This window comes from Microcaecilia unicolor, chromosome 13, assembly GCF_901765095.1.
Source record: "Microcaecilia unicolor chromosome 13, aMicUni1.1, whole genome shotgun sequence".
In the NCBI taxonomy this organism is placed as follows: domain Eukaryota; kingdom Metazoa; phylum Chordata; class Amphibia; order Gymnophiona; family Siphonopidae; genus Microcaecilia; species Microcaecilia unicolor.
This window is the reverse complement of record NC_044043.1, coordinates 13,447,165-13,453,892: the sequence shown is the minus strand read 5'-3', so window position 1 is coordinate 13,453,892 and position 6,728 is coordinate 13,447,165.

Sequence of the window (6,728 nt, the reverse complement as noted above, 5' to 3'; positions counted from 1 at the left end):
ATTTTACATGGTATGTGATACTTTATATGTCTACTCGTGTTTGATTTGTCCTTACCATTCTCAGGGCACAGACTATAGAAATCTCTTGTACTAAAAGTTCTGAAGATTCTGGAATCCTAAAGAGTTACAAGATTCCGGAATCCCAATTAGTAGCAACATTCCATGTAGAACCCCAAAGAGTAACATGGTGACATAGTAAATGACGGCAGATAAAGACCTGAACGGTCCATCCAGTCTGCCCAACAAGATACACTCATTTTACATGGTATGTGATACTTTATATGTCTACTCGTGTTTGATTTGTCCTTACCATTCTCAGGGCACAGACTATAGAAATCTCTTGTACTAAAAGTTCTGAAGATTCTGGAATCCTAAAGAGTTACAAGATTCCGGAATCCCAATTAGTAGCAACATTCCATGTAGAACCCCAAAGAGTAACATAGTAAATGATGGCAGATAAAGACCTGAACGGTCCATTCAGTCTGCCCAACAAGATACACTCATTTTACATGGTATGTGCTACTTTATATGTATACCTGAGTTTGATTTGTCCTTGCCTTTCTCAGGGCACAGACCGTAGAAGTCTGCCCAGCACTGTTCTTGTACTAAAAGTTCTGAAGATTCTGGAATTCTAAAGAGTTACAAGATTCCGGAATCCCAATTAGTAGCAACATTCCATGTAGAACCCCAAAGAGTAACATAGTAAATGATGGCAGATAAAGACCTGAACGGTCCATCCAGTCTGCCCAACAAGATACACTCATTTTACATGGTATGTGATACTTTATACCCGAGTTTGATTTGTCCTTGCCATTCTCAGGGCACAGACCCTAGAAGTCTGCCCAGCACTCTTCTTTTATTAAACGTTCTGAAGATTCTGGAATCCTAAAGAGTTACAAGATTCCGGAATCCCAATTAGTAGCAACATTCCATGTAGAACCCCAAAGAGTAACATAGTGACATAGTAAATGACGGCAGATAAAGACCTGAACGGTCCATCCAGTCTGCCCAACAAGATACACTCATTTTACATGGTATGTGATACTTTATATGTATACCTGAGTTTGATTTGTCCTTGCCTTTCTCAGGGCACAGACCGTAGAAGTCTGCCCAGCACAGTTCTTGTACTAAAAGTTCTGAAGCTAATGTGGAAGCCCCTTAAAATTTACACAGATCCAGGGCAAAATCACATCATGTGAAAACAAAAATTCACTGGGATTTCTTTATAATACATTTTTTTAAAATCTGAAATATATTTTTATGCAAAGGTGGATTTTCATAGAAAAATATTTAATTAACTGGTTCCTAACTGTTTATACAAGAGATTCACACATCCTTAATAATGAACGACTCTAATAGATTTTTTTCCCTGGCCTTCCACACCAGGACATAGGAGCCAACTTTTCAAAATTATTGGGGGTGCTAAGCCCAATGGAAATAACCCCTCCCTGGACACATACAAGGAATTTTCTCAATATTGGGGGTGCTCAAGCACCCACAGCACCCACAGAGTCGGCTCCAATGCACCAGGACTGTAATAGTTTGCTCGAATAAGCCAATAAAGTTCAGATGTTTGATAGCTGCCTGTAGAAACGTCTGGCCATACTGATTTTCAGTTACATAGCAGACAGACATTAATTGTATTTCCGATGCATTCGTCATTGCCAGGCTGGGAGTTTTAGTCTTTGTTCCGATGAGGTCAAAACCCGGATATACAGTCATTTAACCCTTTCCCCCATTACAAATCAATCGATCCTCAAACCTTAAAGGGTAAACTATTGACTATATTTCCTTGTTTTCAGTGACCATAAGAGTTTTAGGGGAAAATGTACTGAGCATTTTCCCCAAAGACATAAACTGAAAAAAAAATATGTGAAAGGCAATTCTATACCCTAGGAACCAACATTTGCATAGTAAATGGCACACTGATTACGATTTATAAAACAAATTACTATACCTTTGAAAAGTTATTCCATTACTATACTTTCTCTGTGTATATCCATATGCTGCACAAGTTGGCATGTTTGAAAATATAAGTGCAATTAACTAAAAATGCTACCAACAATACAGAACGACAGCGTGGATGCAGCAGCTCATAGGTTTTGTTTGCCCCTATCCTGCCCTCCCAACCATGTCCAGCGATCTCCTCTCTCTCCTGCCCTCCATGTCCAGCAATTCTCCTCTGCCCTCCCCTCCCATCTAGGTCCACAGATTTCTCCTCTCTCCCCTGCCCTCCCCTCCTATCCCATCCATGTCCAGCAATTCTCCTGTGCCCTCCCCTCCATGTCCAGCGATTCTCATTTGCCCCTATCCTCCCCTCCATGTCCAGTAACTCACCCCAGACTCCACCTGCCCACCCTTAGCTCCCTGACAGTCCTGCTTTCTCTTCCTGCCGCCCCACGATGCCTTTCAGTGGCGTACCTAGGGTAGTTGACACCCGGGGCCGGTCATTTTTTAACCCCCCCCCCAAAAAAAAAAAAAATCCAGTACTAGGCATGCCGAGAATACAAAACACTCAGGACCTATAGAGCAATTCTACCATACCATAAGCAGTCATTTCTACGAGTCACACAAGGAAAAGGAAAGCATCTTAAACACTACAGTGAGCACTAGAACATCAATTCACCTATTGTAAAACGAAACCAGACAGAATAGTACAGATCGTAGATCCTGCACAGTCAATGCCAACTGAAAGCCATGTCTTTTTCACAAACACAGATACACCCTAATCCACTATAGAATAAGTAATCATAAACTTTCTATTTAGACAAAAATTAAACTGAACCCCCAATGCCAGACTCTGCATACAATGCAACACCACAGAAACTGTCCCCTAGTAGTGTGCAAAATATAAAGACAGCAGATGTAAATTTGAAAAAAACTAACAAGTACCAATCACCACTTTACAAATTAACAAATAGAAATAAAACAAATATAGAAAGTAAAATAATACCATTTTATTGGACTAATACATTTAGCTTTCAGAGGCCAAAACCTCCGTCCTCGGGTCAGTACAGTATAGTGCTGTTACAGTATCCTATCCTGACCTGAGGAAGGGGGTTTTGTTCTCCGAAAGTTAGTCAAAATGTATTAAAATTAGTCCAATAAAAAGATTACCTTGTTTACATGTTCTATTATAAACATTTATTAACACAGCTACAATACTACTTTATCCTAAAGCAAAAAACAAAAATATATATTTTATTTACAGTTTGTTGTCTCTGGTTTCTGCTTTCCTCATCTTCTTTTCACCATCTTCCTTCCATCCAGCATCTGTCTTCGTTCTCTGCCATCCAGTGTCAGCCCTCTCTGCTGTCCCCTCCATCCATTGTCTGCCCTCTCACCCTGCGCCTTCCATCCACATCTGCCCTCTATCTCTGCCCCTTCCATTCACTGTCTGCCCTTTTCCTTCCATCCACTCCACTGTCTGCCCTTTCTCTCTGCCCCTTCAATCCAACATTTGCCCTCCCTCTCCCATCCATCCAGGGTCTGCCCTCCCTCTCGCTCCCCCTTCCATCTAGGATCTGTCCCCTCTCTAACTGCCCCTTTTTTCAGCCCCCAGTTCCAGTCCCCTTCTCCCCTCCCCTTCTCCTGTCTGTGACCCCCCACCCCAGTCCTCTTCTCCCCTCCCCTTCTCCTGTCTGTGACCCCCCACCCCAGTCCTCTTCTCCCCTCTGAACACCCCCACCCCAGTCCCCTTCTCCCCTCCCCTTCTCCTGTCTGAGACCCCACCCCAGTCCCCTTCTCCCCTCCCCCTCCTCTGTCTGAGACCCCCACCCCAGTCCCCTTCTCCCCTCCCCGTCTCCCATGAGATCCCCAACCCAGTCCCCTTCTCCCCTCCTCCTCCCGTCTGAGATCCCCACCCCAGTCCCCTTCTCCCCTCCCCTTTTCCCCTCTGAACACCCCCACCCCAGTCCCCTTCTCCCCTCCCTTCTCCCGTCTGAGATCCCCACTCCAGTCCCCTTCTCCCCTCCCCTGTCTGAGACCCCCACCCCAGTCCCCTTCTCCCCTCCCCATCTCCCATCTGAGATCCCCAACCCAGTCCCCTTCTCCCCTCCCCCTGTCTGAGATCCCCACCCCAGTCCCCTTCTCCCCTCCCCTTCCCTTCTCCCGTCTGAGATCCCCACTCCAGTCCCCTTCTCCCCTCCCCCTCCCCTGTCTGAGATCCCCACCCCAGTCCCCTTCTCCCCTCTGAACACCCCCACCCGAGTCCCTTTCGCCCCTCTCCTTACCCACCTCAGTCCCGTTCTTACTGTCTGAATCGGCGAAGCAGCATCGCAGGCAGCGCCTCGTCTGCCCTGCTTGTAAAAATCAAATCTCCTTCTCCTCGTCTTGACGTCGACTCGGGCCTTCCAATCAATCACTATGTCCCGCCCGCCCTCGCGGAATTTACCTTAGAGGAGGGCAGGACATAGTGATTGATTGGAAGGCCCGAGTTGACGTCAAGACGAGGAGAAGGAGATTTGATTTTTTCACAAGCAGGGCAGGCGAGGCGCTGCCTGCGACGCTGCTTCGCCGATTTTTGTTTAAAGGAGGCGATGAGAAGGGATCTCCGAATCTAGAAGAATGGTTGAGGGTCTGGCAGTTAAAATTTAATAATATAATAACAAACTTTAGGGTTCTAAAGTATTACAAACTGGTATTTGATGTCTTGAACTGTAATTCACAATTAATACCAGAATTCAAAATAATCAGAATTTATGCCATAAAACTTTTTTTATTATGCAGTGCTCAGTATGTGTTGCTGTGCCATTTACCATTTGTCATGGTAACAGTTAGTAGCATACCAACTTCAAACTATCTACAGAATCGTTTTTTAAAGCACTAATGAGCACAGACACTTGTGGATGAGAGCTACGTCAACAGAGCATACAACCGCACAGGACTTGCCTAAGAGAAGCTAGACTGGACAGGCCTGAGATAAGTCAAGCGATTCATTTTCTTTTAACATTGAATGCTTAATTTGATAAAAACAGCTAGTGTAACAGCATTGAATGAAGAAGGATGGGTAGACAGGTCCAGTGCTGTGATGGTTTGAAGTTGGCGTGCTACTAACTGTTACCGTGACAAATGGTAAATGGCACAGCAACACATACTGAGCACTGCATATTAAAAAAATAAAAAAAGTTTTATGGCATAAATTCTGATTATTTTGAATTCTGGTATTAATTGTGAATTACAGTTAAAATTTAATGCCAAGAAGTGTAGAGTGATGCACTTGGGGTGCAGAAACCCAAAAGACAGATACAAAATAGGAGGGGAGAGATTAGTAAGCTCAACTCAGGAGAGAGACCTTGGGGTGTTGGTGTCTGAGGATCTAAAGGTGAAGAAACAGTGCGACAAGGCGACAGCCGTGGCCAGAAGGATGCTAGGCTGCATAGAGAGGGGCATAACCAGCAGAAGAAAGGAGGTGTTGATTCCCCTCTACAAGTCGTTGGTGAGGCCCCACTTGGAGTACTGTGTTCAGTTTTGGAGGCCGTATCTTGCTAAAGATGTAAAAAGACTGGAAGCGGTGCAAAGAAAAGCTACGAAAATGGTATGGGATTTGTGTTGCAAACCGTACGAGGAGAGACTTACTGACCTGAACATTTATACCTTAGAGGAAAGGAGAAACAGGGGTGACATGATACAGACCTTCAAATATTTGAAAAGTATTAATCTGCAAATGAACCTTTTTCCGAGATGGGAAGGCAGTAGAACTAGAGGACATGAATTGTGGTTGAAGGGGAGCAGACTCAGGACTAATGTCAGAAAGTATTTTTTCACAGAGAGGGTGGTGGATATGTGGAATGCTCTCCCGTGGGAAGTAGTGGAGATGAAAACGGTAATGGAATTCAAACATGCGTGGGATAAACACAAAGGAATTCTGTTTAGAAGGAATGGTTCCGCGGAATCTTAGCAGAGATTGGGTAGCAACGCCGGTAATTGGGAAACAAAATGGGAGCTGGGCAGACTTCTACAGTCTATGCCCTGATTGTGACTGAATAGATAGGGATGGGCTGGAGTATAAATTTTAAGGGGCTTCGACATTACCTTGAGAACTTAGTACAAGAACATTGCTGGGTAGACTTTTACGGTCTGTGCCCTGAGAAAGGCAAGGACAAATCAAATTCGGGTGTACATATAAAGTATCACATACCATGTAAATGAGTTTATCTTGTTGGGCAGACTGGATGGACCGTACAGGTTTTATCTGCCATCATTTACTATGTTACTATGTTAGATAGTGGGAAACCTATTCTGAATGCTTTGAATGTAAGAGTTAAAAGTTTGTGAACAATTCTTTGTCTAATTGGAAGCCAATGATATTTCTGAAATAGAGGGGTAATATGATCAGATTTTTTAGCGTGACAGAGTAATCTCATAGCGGTATTTTGTATACCATAGCTCAGGGTCCATACAACAGCATTCATCAGTAGCTCTGTAGGAGTGGATAAGCGAACACTGTACCCGGCCTGCAGCCATCACTAGACTGGCAGGACAACCTCAAGCTCTGTGCATACTACCTATGGACTTTGCTCTTTGCACACAACTTATGGACTTTGCCTTCTTTGAGGCACACTTTATACTTGGATGTTTACTGAACATTTGCATCTTCTTGTATTGTGCCTTAACCATCAACTGTCAGCTCCTGATAGCTAGATAGATAACTGTTTGAGACAGGATGCAGATGCATTAGATAAACAGCATTACACTCTGTTTACGCTGTGTGGACTTTTGTACTAACA